The sequence below is a fragment of the Halichoerus grypus genome, chromosome 10 (assembly GCF_964656455.1).
Source record: "Halichoerus grypus chromosome 10, mHalGry1.hap1.1, whole genome shotgun sequence".
Lineage (NCBI taxonomy): Eukaryota > Metazoa > Chordata > Mammalia > Carnivora > Phocidae > Halichoerus > Halichoerus grypus.
The window spans coordinates 8,834,646-8,849,478 of NC_135721.1; the positions used below are offsets into that span (position 1 = coordinate 8,834,646).

The 14,833-nt window shown below is 46.4% G+C and overlaps 1 long non-coding RNA gene across 1 annotated transcript in view; it reads left to right on the forward strand.

The window, feature by feature from the left end:
• The window catches only part of LOC118522071 (uncharacterized), a 92,312-nt gene extending 79,663 nt beyond the window's left edge, over nt 1–12,649 (forward strand). Inside the window, exons 3-4 of the long non-coding RNA XR_013441600.1 lie at nt 9,676–10,077; nt 11,198–12,649. This is a non-coding gene — a long non-coding RNA (uncharacterized LOC118522071). The remainder of the gene's footprint in view (nt 1–9,675; nt 10,078–11,197) is intronic.
• The last annotated feature ends 2,184 nt before the right edge of the window (nt 12,650–14,833 follow it).

Genomic DNA, 14,833 nt, shown 5'->3' on the forward strand with positions numbered 1-14,833 from the left:
AAGCCTGTTTCCTCATCTTTAAGTGGGGCTAAGGAGGGTACCTATCTCCTTGGGTCCTTGTGCAGATTAAATGAGAAGAGGTCTATAAGGTTCTTGTCAGGTACCTGCCCCATGATAACAGCACAAGAGATAGGAGCCTCCCTTAGGGATGCTGGTGCATTTGCTGCTCCTTACACAGTTTTCAGCTTGTCTACCTCTTGAGATTTGTATCTGTTCTCATCAGAGAATTTTTGCAGGAATTAAAGGTGAGGTGGGAAGACATGGGAGTCATTCTTTGTCCTTTATTATCAAGAATAAGGACCTGCACATTTTTACCTTAAGATGAGATAAAAATCCATCTTGGTGTAACTTTTATCTGTCAGTTCTAATTCTCCTCCTTTAGGTTCCATACAATACAACAGATCTTTTGTCCACATGATGGGCCCTTTGGACACTTTAAGAAAGTATTTTCACTCCTTATTACATCCTTCTTTACTAAATAAGCACTTTGCCTTTCACAGTGTAGTTAGATTATACTAAGATTCATCTCTAGGCTCACAGGTTTTATTTGCTTTTAGACTGAAATATCCATGTCTGCAGCCTCCAAATTCTCTATAGAAAGACAAAACCATAGCCACAAATCAATCTGCATAAATGTACCGAGTGTCATTATATGTGAGGCAATTGGAGAAGAGAATTAGCCACATGCTTTATAACATGAAACCAAATCCTTTGGGGTTGACAGTGGAGGGTAATTCTGCCTGCATGTGTGAGGGGTAGAAGGGGCTCAGGGTTGGAGGCTGAGATGGGCCCTTAAGTTTACACCACTGGAGGGAAGATGTCCCTTTCCCTTGGAACCCCTCACTGATTATGGCTGCTAAGACCACCAATCAAGGCTGCATCATGGCTGCTGTCTATTCTTTACTCTTTGTTTCACACAGAATGTTTGGTCCATCTAATATAGACCCAAGGACAATCCTCAAGGACAAGAAGAAGCTCCATCTTCCATACTCTATTTCTTACTCAGTGATCTAGAAAGAGAAAAATGGGATTTTTCTCTTCCTTCAGTGGATACTGTCTTGCCCACAGGGGTGTGGCCTCTCCCCATACTCTGAAAAGGTCCAAAACATTAGCACACAAGAGCCCAGCATCCCTACAAGGACTTGCAAAGGATACGCTTTGGCTGGTTTTGGTCACATGCCTCATTTGTCTTTCAGTCTCTGTTGCTATAGGGCTGGGGTTCTATGGCTACGGCTTAGGTCACATGTCAGTTTCCGGGTTAAGAGCTAGGATTTGCTATTTGAAGAAAGAATCAAGAAATGACCATGATTTCTGACTTACCTCTCCCCTGCCCTTTACATTTGCTGCTGTTCCCTTTGTGAAATATTCTGATGTAACACAAGTGTGTTCTGACCAACGCACAAAATCACCACCACCATCATCACTACCATCGTCAAGAGAGCTTCTTAAACACCTATTTTCCAGGTACTACATGAGATCTATGTCATTTACTATTCCTAGCAACCCTGTGAATAGGTGTGGGTGGAACGAAGATTGTCTCCTGCAAGCAAAATTATAAAATCAACACCAGGAGATCAGAACAAAGCAATGCAAAATCTTCTCCAACAAAAAAATGTTTGTTGGTCTAAAGATTTGAAGAAACTCAGTTGAACATGTTAGCATTTCCAAGAAAGAGAATGAAGCCATTGGAAAGGACCTTGGGAAGCTGAAGAGCTATAGAGGCAAACCTCACAGTGCCTACAGAGGTGGTGTCTAGGGAGAGGAGTTATGAGTATTTCTGTACCAATGACCACGTTGTCCCTGATGCCTTGAAACAGGTGTTTCTTTCTTCTTTCTTTCTTTCTTTTTTCTTTCTTTTAAATATTTTATTTATTTATTTGACAGAGAGAGTGAGAGCACAAGCAGGGGGAACAGTAAAAGGAGAGGGAGAAGCAGACTCTCCGCTGAACAGGGAGCCCGATGCAGGGATGGATCCCAGGACCCTGGGATCATGAACCTGAGCTGAAGGCAGACGCTTAACCATCTGAGCCACCCAGGCGCCCCAAAACAGGTGTCTCATCTAATTCTTGTTCTGATTCCATGCCCATCCATTGACCTCTTGATTACAATTTGGCTTCTTCTGTGCTTTCCAGTGGGGGGGTGGTAAGCAGTGGTCATGCTGATGTGATCTTGAGGTTTCTACTACAATTAGAGTCCTCCTTATCATTTTAAAAGTTGACATTCCAGTCACTTCAGTGAGCTTGGTGAGTGTGATTCCATCCTGAGAAACAGGTGGGCTTTTAGTGTGGGCTGTAAAATCATGTTATTGTCATAAAACGGATGGCCAGACCTTGGATCATAGTAAATTTCCAATGTCAGTATTGCCTCATGTCTGTCACTCTCTCTTTTGAACACATTTTTACACTAAATGTTATAGCTAGGACCAATACTTTTCCTTCCTATTTTAAATCTCTCTAGGTATCAACCTCATCTTTCAGATGGAGAAATAGAAGCTTAGGGACACTGAGTGATTCCTTAAAAATCACATTGCTGTGGTAAAGCAGGTTTAGAATTCAGGTCTTTCTGACATCAACCTTCAGGCTCTCCCTCATAGCTAACATTCGTCTTCTTCCTTGGACCCAGCATTTCTCTTATGACAACCTAGCATTGCACAACATATTCAGTGGTGAGACTGTTGCCTTCAAATGTTTTAGTGATGGACCAATGCTCCCACTCTTTACAAATAAATACTTCTATAAAGATCAATCACCATCTTTGTGACCATGTATAAGACTGTGTCACCAAACATAAGAACATAATGTCCAGGGTCCCACAACTAAAGGCATTTTCAGATAAGTACGTAAAGTGCAGTGCTTAGAACACAGAAGGTCCTCTGTCACTGGCAGTTCTTCTCCCTATGGAGACAGGAGCAGGAAGATAAAAAAATATAAGTCAAGGGCTCCTGCGGGGGTGAAAACCGAAGGGGCCTGTTGCTGCATAAAAGATGCCTGGAAAGTTCTTCCCAATCATCCACCACCATCCACATAGACTGTTTGTTCCCTTGAGTGGAGAGGGCCAGACCAGACAGATAGGGAAGCAGCAATTTGTGAAAACCATCTGTAAGCGCTGATGGGACTTTGGCAGGGAGGCCGACTGGGATCTGTTCCTACTGATCTGTAAGTAAATCTAGCTTTCAAAACTGCTCCCCATAGGAGGCCTGGGATGGCTTAGAATATTTCATGGGTCAATTTCAGCAACAACTGAAAGAGGATGTTTTAGCAGGGCAGGAGGAAATGCCAGCTGGACCCACTGCAGAGGACATTCCTCAGGTCTCATCTCAGATGTCACCTCTGCAGGAAAGTCCTACCTGCCAGGTGCCCTGCCCTGAATTATATTTCTCTATTTATATATTTCAGAGATCCACCATCTGAATCTTATTTATTTAACTTCTCTCAGCTGGGTTGTAAGCTTCATGAGGGTAGACACTTCATTTGTCCCTTCTTATCTTTATATGAGTAGAGGGTTTGGCATATGGGGGATGCTCTATATATACTTCTTGATTGATTGATTACATGAATGAATGAATAAGAACTGAACTAATTAGTGGGCAGACAAGATGGCAAGGGACGGTGAGGAACCACAGTGAGTGGAAGGAGCTCAGCATTTGATCCCAATCTTGATCCTAAGGTAATTGATACATGACCTTAACTTAGAAGGTTTTGGTTCCTCATCTATAAAATCTGTTTCATAGAATTATTATCAATACTGAATGACAGAACAATGCAGGTCCATTACCATCTGCAAGGTGATGGGCACAATGGCTGACATATAGGATTACAACTAAACAGTAGTGTCGCTATCTTCCCTCCAAGTACATAGTACAACCACATATCTACCTCATGATAAGCGAAGCTCAAGTCAACATGAGCTTCTAGTCCCCCCCATGTTAGGCACTTGGGATCTGGAGATAAGTAAGTTTCAAACTCTGCCCTCAAAAACTCATAGTACCATTTATTTAGAAACCTACAAATCAGGTTTGGAGCAGGGGATGGGGGTGGCATTTTCCTCATTCCTTAATTATATAAGCACCTACTTTATATCTCACACAATTATATAATTGAATTTTATCTCCAAACCAAGCTTAAGAGGTAGGTACTATTATCTTAATTTTGCAGATGAAGAAATTGAGGCTCGGAGAAGTGAAGTAACTTGTTCAAGATCACACCATGAATAGGCAGCATGCTAAGGGCTCCATACCAGTTCCATCTATCTTCCTTTGACTGTGTTTCACGCTGGCCCATTCCTTACAACTCCGTTGGTGACTTTAGAGAAAGTGTTCTTTGCTTACCTATTTGCATAGGCAATGTGTATTCTCCTGATTCTAATTGAATCTTTCCTCTTGGAGTCCATGGAGGTTTTGATACATGCCTGCTTTTATTTAAGCTTTTGGTTGCGACAGCTTGGTTTATTTCATTTATTATAAAGGATGTGCACATATTATGTATTATGCTCTAGGGAAGCTTAGTGAATCATCCTGTGATTCAAAATATCAAACTAGTGGTTTTTTGAACTGCAGCCGTCATTTGGTGGAATCATAGTTTAGCAGTTTGGAAGTTTGCCCTGATAGCCATTTTGTTTTATGGTGACAACCCACAAACTGAACTGAAAAATAATAGTAAAATGTATTGAGGATAAAATACACCTACATATAATACCATCTCACAAATTAAATGCCGAGTAAAAGAAGCTAGGCACAAAAGAGTCCATACCGTATGATTCCGCTCACATAGAGGTCAAAAACAGGCAAAGCTGATCTACGGTGAGAGAAGTCAAGATGCTGGCTACCCTGGGGGGTGGGTAGCATCCAGAGGGGCATGGAGAAGACTTCTGGGTGCTGGAAATATTCTATTTTTTGATCTGGGTGCTGGTTACACAGATACATTCATTTTGATATACTGAGTAGATGTTCATTTTGGTATCACTGAGCTGTATGCTTAAAATGTGTGCACTTCTCATATACTTGGTATAATTTAATAAAAGTTAATTGAAAGTTTTTGAACACTACTATGAGCTAAACACCATAATAGCTGTGTGATATAAGTTGTCTGTAATCTGCACAACTTAATAAATTCACAATGATAATCTTCACAGACTTTCAAAGTATGTTTCATACCTATTTAATGGATGTAGAAATTGAGGCTCAGAGAATAAATTCCCTCAAGATCACATAATGAATAAAGAATAGAACTGAGCTTTCAAATCTTGGAAAAGTGACTCTACTGCAGCCCACTTTTTATGGCATTTGAATTTAAGTTATATCATGAAATTGTTTAGTAGTGTCCTTTTGAGAACCCTGTCATTAAGATTGGTGACAAATGCAAAATTCTGGGCTGCATAATTTTTAAAAAGTGAGCTTGAGTTGGTAAATATGGGGCTTTATAAGGGCTTGTTCACAAGAAAAACAATTTAAATTGGTGTATAAATCGAAGTGACCATGGTTCAGGAATCTTGCCAGCAGAAGAAATGAGGTGATGGGCTGACCTAGTCTAGGTGAGCTCAACTGAACAGTCCATGGCTTCCCGCGATGGAAGACCTGTGGGGGGTTTGCAGCTCCTTTCCAACAGGGCAGGCCTTTCTGCTGTCACAGTCCTGACAGGTGGTCATTTTTTATTCAGCTTTTACTTGAACAAGGAATTCCTTCTTACATTGGTATGACCCTTTACAGTTAACACATTATTCCCCCAGTCCCTATATCCTCGGCCAAGCACCCCTGTCAGAGACAGAAAGAGGACCATTGCATCAATTCTGTAGACAAGGAGACAGCATTAGAGAGGTCAAGTTACTTGTTTCAGATGATATGGCTAGTAAGTGGGAGCAATTAATTGATTGCAATGATTAATTAATTCCTTTGAACGAATTTTGAATTAATTCCCATGTTCTTTTCCCTATGCCACGCTGCCTTTTTCCAAGTGGGAGCTCATTCTGTAGAAGGCAGCCTTCTCAGGTTTGGAGCCATTCCAGCTGACTGCTCATTAAACCGAAAGAGTTTTCCTTGTAGCTTCCAGCCTCTGGCCCTAGTTATGTCCTTAGGTGTCACCTGGAAAAGCAAGAGTAATAGCTATTATTTAGATGAGACCAGCCATGTGCCAGGCACTTTACATATTTTCCCTTTTAATTCTTAATAGCATCCTTCAAATTAGGTACTATTTTTTCCCTATTTATGGATAAAAAAAATTGAGAATCAGAAAAGGTTAAAGTTAGGTACTATTTTCCCCTTTCAGTCTTTAAGACAATTGTGCATCAGAGAGGTTCATAAGTTACCCAAGCTCACACAGCAAGTAGATGGCAGGTTTCAAACTCAGGTCTAAGTTCAAAGCTCATGGTTTTTGAATCTCTTCGGATTGGCCCCTCTCTTCCTTAGTTTAGTCTATTAGATGCTGGAATGCCTGCCAGCATCTTCTGACTCCCACTTCCATCCAAAGTTTTCACTTCTCAGCTAACCCTCCTGTGGACACCTGTTGTCTGTCTGTCCTGCATTCCCCCTCTGGCTACGTGGCTCCCACAGGAGCTGCCATATTTGTACATGACCCTGCCCCTGGTCACAGCTGATTGGTTCATGTGGGTTCCTGGTCCAAGTTGGGCAGTGAGTTGTGATTTCCTCCCCTATATTGCCAGGGCCTTATGGACCATCCATAGTAATCTGACTTATGTTAATTCAATTCAGGAGACTCAGAAACAAATAACCTAAATTGTGGGTTGTTAGTTGTGTGCTTTTTAAGAGTTTTCCTCTTCTAAGTAATTGAGAAGAATATCTGCTGGAAGGCTTCTCATTTTCTCCAAATACAGGGCTACTTTCTACCATTGACCATGAAGTTGCCCCTCTGTCAATGCTGAGTTCCGACCTGCCTTCGAGCAGACCATCCTGATGTTCGCCCACCTTGCACATCCAGCGGTTGTGCTTCTATCTGAAATGTAATTTTGCTTTGTTCTCTCAGTCCACACCTGGGGAGCCCCCGGATCAGATCCCTGGCTCTTTCTTGAGACCCCACATTTGTGCTCTGTGCACCTCTGTTTCTCTACCTCCAGGGGTTAGGCCAGAGGTCTGCTCAGAGAAGGGCCTTCAGAGAATTCAAATAAAACATCAAAATAAATGAATGGGGGAAAAAAAAACTTGCTTCAGAATGTGCGGTATTGTTTTGGTGAATGGAAATCCCAGGGTGAGAGATCTCAGCTCAAAGGAAGAATTTTTCACACCATGAGAGACTCAATGCCAAGAAAGGAGTGAACTTCAGTGTTCCGATGTTGGCGTAAAGGAGGACGTCCATGTGGATGACTGCTAGACAGACTGGAACAGTCAAGATGGTCAGGCGATGGGCTGATCTGCTTTGCAGCGTCCGTGTTTCTTTGAACATGGAGCCCACTAAGTAGTGTCCTTTAGATCACAGCTGTCTTCGACTGCTCAGCCTGTCACAACAAAATGCCAAATCTGGGGGGGACTTACGTAACAGAAATTTATGATCTCACAATTTTGGGGGCTGGGAAGTCCAGCATCAAGGTGCCAGGAGGGTTGGGTTCTGGTGTGAGCTCTCTTCTTGGCTTGCAGAGAGCTGCCTTCCCGCTGTGTCCTGTGGGGAGAAACCAAGCAAGCTCTCTGGTGTCTCTTCTCATTGGACACTAATGCCATCAGATCAGGGCACTGCCCTTACGACCTCATTTAACCTTAACTATCTCCTAAAGGTCCATCTCCAAATAAAGCCCACACTGGGGATTAGGACTCCCACATGTGAATTCTGGGTAGGAGTGTGGTGGGACACCCTTCAGTCTGTGGCAACAAATCCAGTCTCTCTCTCGATTTATGTGACAATTGAAGCAAATGTTTCACAAATTATACTTATGTTTTGTTCAGTTATGCTTTATTTTATACTATTTTATTACAAATTTTCTGACCATGGCCATGAAATTGAGTTCACATTTACTTTGAAAACCCCCATGTTAGTTGGTGATGGGCGATGATGATAATGATGATGGGAACGGTCCTGTAGCAGTAGTAGTGAAGAGCAGCTGGGGACATTTTTGTAGAAGCTAAGAGTTTTAAAACAAATGCATCACTTGTGAAGGGTAGGGCTGCTTTCATTTTAGGACACCACTAATCCCGTAACTGACCAGGTTTCTCTCTTTGCCTTGGCCACTAGAAAGCTCAGAACAAAAATCGCTCACTTCTGGTCCAGGATCAGATGGAATACAGTTATATGGGCTGGTTTCTTCTTCTTATCCCTGGTTTCCCCCCTTTATTGTTGATTTAGTTTTCCTGCTGGACCATGCCTATTGATAAATGCTTAACGCCCTTTGTGGTGTGGAACCAACCATGGCTAAAAAAAAAAAAAAAAAAATAACCAAACATCGCCTAATGTAATTGTCACAGCAGGCTGTGCTGTAAGTATTATTACTCTCATTTTATGTATAAAACAATGACTTTTAGAGAGGTTAGGTGGCTTTCTATTGTTGTACAGCTCGTACATGGGAAATCTTGGTCTCAAAAACAACGGATATTTCTTTGGAGCCCTCCAAGGAGCCCACTTCCTCCCTGGAAGTGTTTTCCAGTTTTGAGAGTGTTGTATTCTTTGTCTACCTTCAGAGGGTGGGTGGCAGTAGACACCTGTGATCCATGTTCATGTTCACAGTCATCACTGAGCCTCCCCTAAGCAGCCCATTCACGAGCTACCCGTCCCCTTCCCTTGCACACGGGGACCCTGGGGCTTGTGTGTTTCCTCCATCAGCAGCCACTGGTCTTTGCAGCCACATGCCCACAGGTTAGGGTAAGGGCTCCCATTGGTGCCATCATGGTCTTGAGCTACTTGGATCAAAACAGAATCTTCTCTACTTCTGCTGTTCCGGAGCAGACTGTGGGCAACTCCATGGCAGGAAAGTGTCTCCACCTCTGGGATCTAGCACAGACCTGGGGCAGGTCAGTCTTCAGGGAGAGCATCAGTAAGCAAACAAAGACACCTTTTGTGATAATAATGGTAATAAAAACAATAATAATAATGACAACTAACTTCATTGTGTAGTTGCCAAATGCCAGCTACTATTTTTTTTAAGATTTCATTTATTTATTTGAGAGAGAGAGAGAAAGAGAGAGAGCATGAGCAGGGGAGAGGGGCAGAGGGAGAGGGAGAAGCAGGCTCCCTGCTGAGCAAGGACCCCGATGTGGGACTCGATCCCAGGACCCTAGGATCATGACCTGAGCCGAAGGCAGACGCTTAACTGACTGAGCCACCCAGGTGCCCCTTTAAAGAGCTTCCTGGATTTCTTTCAACAAATCTTCACGTTAACATGATGATGCATGTACTATTTTGCTCTCTACTTTAGAGATGGGAGTACTCACTCACAGAGGGGTTAGGTAGCCCACATGTTCCCATCCACACAGCTAACAAGTAGCACCCCAGAAGGTAAATGCTGGTGCTCTCCAGAACCTGAGATCTTCACTGCTGTGGACATAGCTGCATCATCCCCCCTGGGGTCCCGTCCTGGGTCCTGGGTCTGGGCTCAGGGGCCTCGGCTGAGTGGCTAATAGAATTTACATGGACCCCTCTGATACCCCAGCATTCCTCCCTGAGTATTGAATAGATTGGATTCAGTTCTGAGAGCCTCTCAATGCTCTGATTACATTGTTGGTTTATGCTGGTTTGGTTTCAGGTCATGAGGCAAGAAGGAAACAGTCCCTAACTCCTGCCAAGCTGTTCTGCCCAGCGAGCCTCTTTCCACAAGCGTGGTGCTCTGGGGCACGCCTGAAGCTCCAGCCAGCCAAGGCTCTTTCCTGCCTTCAAAGGCCCATCTCGACTAAATGCCAGAACCCGGCAACAGATCCTGGTCCAACTCATGCAAACCGCAGAACTCCAGGGCGGTTGAGGTCACTGAAGACCGAGTTGAGATCAAGTGGTTTAATACCAAAGGAAAACATCTTCAAAGTTTTGTTAAAGAGAAAATCAAACAGTGATAATATTGAATTCTCCAGCTTGCTAATTCATTTCTATTTGGTCAGCTCTTGATAGGATGTGATGTCTGAGCGCCCCCGCCCGCAGGTTTATCGTCAAAGCGGTGAGTGTGTTTACACGGATCAAGCCAAGGCCAGCAGGCAGACTTGGACCCGCTAAGTATCGAGAGACGGATTTTTCCATTCCAGGCCTGGGGGTCATCGATTTCGCACTGTTTCTCTTGTTAATCCTCAAAACTGCTCTCTATATTGCAACATTTGGGGCCACATGTTATAGACTTGGGAAATAGAGTTTGCAGGAGGAAGAAAAGTAACATTTTACTGATGCTAGAAAGTAGAAGGCCTGGGGCTCCCACTGCATGTCCCAATTCCAAGTCCAGCACTTTGGAACCATGTCTCAGGGTCAAAAACCTCCCCCCTTTAATTAATTAATTGATTTAATTAATTAATTAATTTTTTATAGAGAGAGAGCGAGAGAGAGCATGAACAGGGGAGGGGTAGAGGGAGAGGGAGAGAGAATCCCAAGCAGCTCCACGCCAGGCTCGATCCCATGATCCTGAGATCATGACCTGAACTGAAATCAAGAGTCAGAAGCTTAACCGACTGAGCCACCCAGGCGCCCCAAACACATCCCCCCTTCACTGTCATAGGCTCGTACTCCCCCAGTGATCCACTTTGGGCCGAAGCGTTGGGTCAGGGGGAGCATGCCCATTGTGGACACTCCTAGTGCTAACGAGCACAGTGCCGTCCGGCTCCTGGTACACTCTGCAAGACCCTAGTCTCCAGGCTCTTTGTCACCAACCTGTGTGTGTGCCTATGCAGTGTGAGCAGAAGTGATGTGTGCGTGGAGTTTGGGGAACGGGGAAGTAGAGTCTGATGCAGGATCAGTGTGGGGGAAGTTCATCCATGAGTCCTCTTGAGATGAAGGGCAATTGAAAAAATAAAAATAAAAAAAAGAGCAACTGAAGGGAAGGACAAACGCATGGCCGGCAGATGGGGAAGTTCTGCTGTGTTAAGCCACAGAGATTTGGGACTTGTGACTGACAGCAGTTAGCTTACCTTAATATAGGCAGGAAGACGAAGGTGTTGAAGGAACGCTGGGAGGAAGTGGGGTGTGCAGAGCTGCGGTGTAATTACAGAGACTGCGGGGGAGGGAGGGAGATGTATAACCATAGCCATAAGAAAAAGTGTGAATTCCTCTCCCTGGTCCTCCTTTGTCCACAGATGTCCCCTGGTGAGAACCAGCAGAGGCTCTGTACAGCAGAGAAGATGAAGGAGGAAGGAGGAAGCTCTGAGGTTGGACTGCTTAGCTCTGAAACTCAGCTCTATCTCTTCCTAACTGTGTCATCTTGGGCCGTGTCGGAATGATGTGTGTCTCCGGCTGAGGGGAGAGGGCTCCCTGAAAAGGGCAGGTGTCCTGGGGGCTCTACCTTGACCAACACCAGCTTCCCCAGGAAGGACCAAAGCCATAGAAACTTAGTCATCGGGGAGGGGGTCGAGGAACATCCCTGGTGGGTCATAGAGAACCCTCCTTGGCCACGCCGGGCTAAGTTCGTTGAGGAAGGTTTAGCCAAAGCTTTTCCCTTCTTAGTTTGCTGAGTCCCAGATTCCAAAGAGGAGCAGAAGGAAGGAATCCAGACAGGTCGCTTTCCAGAAACAGCTTGTCATCCCACGTGCCTGCAGCATCAGGTTCTCAGTGTGGGCTGGTGGGCACACTCACCTAGGGGGTCTCTAAGTGCTGCGCCAGTGGGTTTGAGCTTCGGCGTCCAGCTAGTCTGCGCTGTCTCAGAGCCAGAAGGGCGGTGGTGTGGTGACATGTGACTTGAAACAGAGCAGATTTATAGAGAGCACTGGTCCAAGGTGGAGAGAGTGAGGACATAGAGCAAAGAGCAGTAGAGTTGCAGCCGTGCTGATGGCCATGGGGGGACGCCGCAGGTGAGGGATGGTCAGGACTTAGCAGCTGATTTCAGGGTTGGGAGGAGATGCAGACGAGACACGCCAGTGGCGGAGACGGAGTCCAGGGCAGTGAGGATGGAAAATTCCGTAGCCTCCTCGCCTCCCTCCGGACAGAGGCTGTGCTCCTCTCGGCTCTGCATGGGCAGCGCCCTGCCCAGCACGTGCTGGTGGCAGTCAGTGAACTGCACGCATGTCATGCAGCTTCTCCCAGCCACCTCCGTGGCCTCTGGTGGTCTCTCGCTTTCCGCGGCCGCTCCTGGAGCAGGTTAGCTCTTTCCCTCTGCCTGAGCTTCGGGAGCTGGGTGTGCCGGCCTGAGGCTCCTGGCATTCTGGTAAGGACTCCAAATGCCACAGACTCCTTGGCTTCTGTCCAAGGGCAGCTCCCAGCAGCCTGGACAGATGCCCCTTTCACAGGCAGGCTGTGACGTGGCGCACAGAGGGACTGTCTAGTGCCACCCGTTGGGCACCCAGGCCAGGTTGAGGGTGACCAGATTTAGCAAATAAAAATACAGGACACCCAGTTACATTTGAATTTCAGATACAAAATGAAGACTTTTTAGTATAAATATGTACCAGAGAGGGCACAAGACGTACTTATTTGCCATTTATCCCAGTTTCCAGTTTCAGTGGGTGCCCTAAGTGTTCCTGGTAAGGCTGCCCGGGTCTCCCCTGGCCTGGTTTGTGCGGACAGAGGGGACTTCGCTAACCAGGGGCCGCTCGTCCCAGTACCCAGGGATAGCGCTGCTGACGGCACAAAAGGGGGCAGCAGACCCCCACCCTGCCAACCCCCGCCCTCCTCCCCGTTGCAAGCAGCTCTCTCACACGCGCTTTCACTCACGACACTCAGCACCAGGCGGTGGCAGCTGGGACAGCAGCGGGGCTGTCATCCATCACACTGCCACCAAGGCGTGCTAACAGCCCACGGCGGTTCCGGCACGCTGATGATGGTTACGATCCTAATGAAGATTTGTGGTGCTGCCGGAGGAGGCTCCGGGTCCATTGTTGTCTCCAGCAGATGGGATGAGGCCCTGGGGAGCGGCTTATGGGAAGGGAGGTTCTGGGGACGGGAGGGATGGGAAGGATGAGTGGCAAGCAGGAGAGCAGGAGGTGGACACGGCCGGGAGGTCTGAGGTTGAGGCAGGGGAGCAGGCTGCACGCAGGGGCCCTGAGGCCACCAGGCCAAGGCACAGGGGGCAGGGCAAGGGGCCGTGAAGATGGAAGAAAGTTAGCTGTTAAGGGGTTATTGGTTTCCTGGGGCTTTGTGACAGATCACCACAAACTTCATGGCTTAGTAAGACAGACATGTGTTCTCTCATGGTTCTGGAGCCCAGGAGTCTGAGATTGGTCTCACTGAGCCAACACTGAAGTCAGGATGTATGTATGCAGGGCCAGGTTCCCCCTGGGGGTTCTGGGGAGCAGGATCCACTCCTTATGACTTCCAGCTTCTGGTGGTTCCAGCATTCCTTGGCTTAGGGCCCCAGCACTCTGATCTCCGCCTCTATTGTCGGCCTCCTCAATTCTGTCTCAAAACTCCCTCTGCTTCTCTCTTACAAGGAGATTTTTTTTTTAATTTTTAAAAAAATTTTTTTAAGATTGTATTTATTTATGAGAGAGAGTGAACGAGAGAGAGAGAGAGAGAGAGAGAAAGCACAAGCCAGGGGAGGGGCAGAGAAGCAGACTCCCCACCGAGCAGGGAGCCTGATGCAGGGCTCCATCCCAGGATCTTAGGATCATGACCTGAGCTGAAGGCAGACGCCCAACCGACTGAGCCACCCACGCGCCCAAGGAGATGTGATTGCATTTAGGACCCACCATGATAATACAGGATGAGCTCCTCTGCTCAAGATGGTAAACTTAATCGTATCTTCTGCCATATCAAGTAACACTCGCACTTCTCCCATATGACGTGTGATGCACTGGTCCTGGAGTGAGCATGTGGGCACATCATTTTGGGACTCACCGTTCAGCTCACTGCCTGGTGTGAGGAGGGGCCAGCATCATGCCAGGCTAGGGAAAGTTCCTTCGAGGAGTCAGCTGGAAGCCCTGTCCAAGCTTTCATTGTCTTCCCATTACGTTAATGCTTTGAAGCCAAGGCAGAGTAATTCACACATTCCATAGAGGGAGGCATGCACTCCGGGAGAAGGTGCCAGGCTGGGAGTGCCAGCCCTGCCTTTGACCCACTAGGTGACCTTGTTCAGGGCATGCCTCCTCCTTGGGACAGTCTCACCCACTCCAAATGCAGGTGTTGAATTGCATAGCCTCTAAGGGCCCCTCTAACCCAGAGACCAGTTGGTGAAGTCCAATCTCATTTTCCACTGGGGAAACTGAGGTCCCTGGAAATTGAGCTGCAGGTCTTTCAGCTTATTCGAAGCATAGAACCTAACCTTGGCTGTGGTCCAGGGTGAAATTTCAGTCTGAGCTCACAGCTTGCTCTGAGCAGCTCTTTACAATTCAGAACTGAGGTCATAATTCAACCCATGATTGACATTATGGCTAAGAACATTTTACTGAAGCCGTGTCCTGACTTCATAGCACAGCACAGACCCAGATCCGTAGAGAAGCAGCTGGAGCACAATGAAATTAGACAAGTTCAGCTCTGTGTGACCTTGGGCATGTCGTTGAACTTCTCCAAATCTCAATTTCTGCATTTAAAAAAATGGTATTTGGAGGGTTGTCCGTTTGTGAAAATGAAGAATCAATAAATGCAAACTGCCCAGGAGAATGTTTGGTTTGTGTGAGGGGCTCTCCCAGTGGGAACTCTGGCCCAAGGGCTCCCTCTAAAGGCTTCTCCCATTACTCCCCCCACCCTCCCCACTCCCATTCTCTCAGTTCTAACCCTCTGGCCGCAGTGCCATTCCTGGACTGTGCCGGTCCTGTGTGCTGTCCTATCTCAGGACATTGTAC